The sequence below is a fragment of the Trachymyrmex cornetzi genome, unplaced genomic scaffold, assembly GCF_001594075.2.
Source record: "Trachymyrmex cornetzi isolate Tcor2-1 unplaced genomic scaffold, Tcor1.1 C3515538, whole genome shotgun sequence".
Taxonomy (NCBI): Eukaryota; Metazoa; Arthropoda; class Insecta; order Hymenoptera; family Formicidae; genus Trachymyrmex; species Trachymyrmex cornetzi.
The window spans coordinates 1-227 of record NW_017286052.1 but is presented as its reverse complement, the minus strand read 5'-3'; the positions used below and the strand labels follow the sequence as shown (position 1 = coordinate 227).

The 227-nt window shown below is 52.4% G+C and overlaps 1 pseudogene; it reads left to right on the top strand.

Annotated features, from left to right (window-relative positions):
* Positions 1 to 6: 6 nt before the first annotated feature.
* Positions 7 to 220, top strand: LOC108758147 (glutaryl-CoA dehydrogenase, mitochondrial-like; annotated as a pseudogene).
* Positions 221 to 227: the final 7 nt, after the last annotated feature.

The window sequence follows — 227 nt, the reverse complement described above, 5'->3', positions numbered from 1 at the left end:
CAATTGACACATGACGAAATCCTGATGAGGGATCAGTTTCGTTCCTACTGCCAGGAGCAGCTCTTGCCGAACGTGATCGAAGCGAATCGAAAGAAACTTCGATCGGGAGATTGTAAAGCAGATGGGACAGCTCGGGGTGTTGGACTGCACCATGAAGGGCTATAGTGGCGCCGGGGTATCCTCAGTGGCTTACGGGCTCCTCGCCAGGGAAATTGAGAAAATCGACA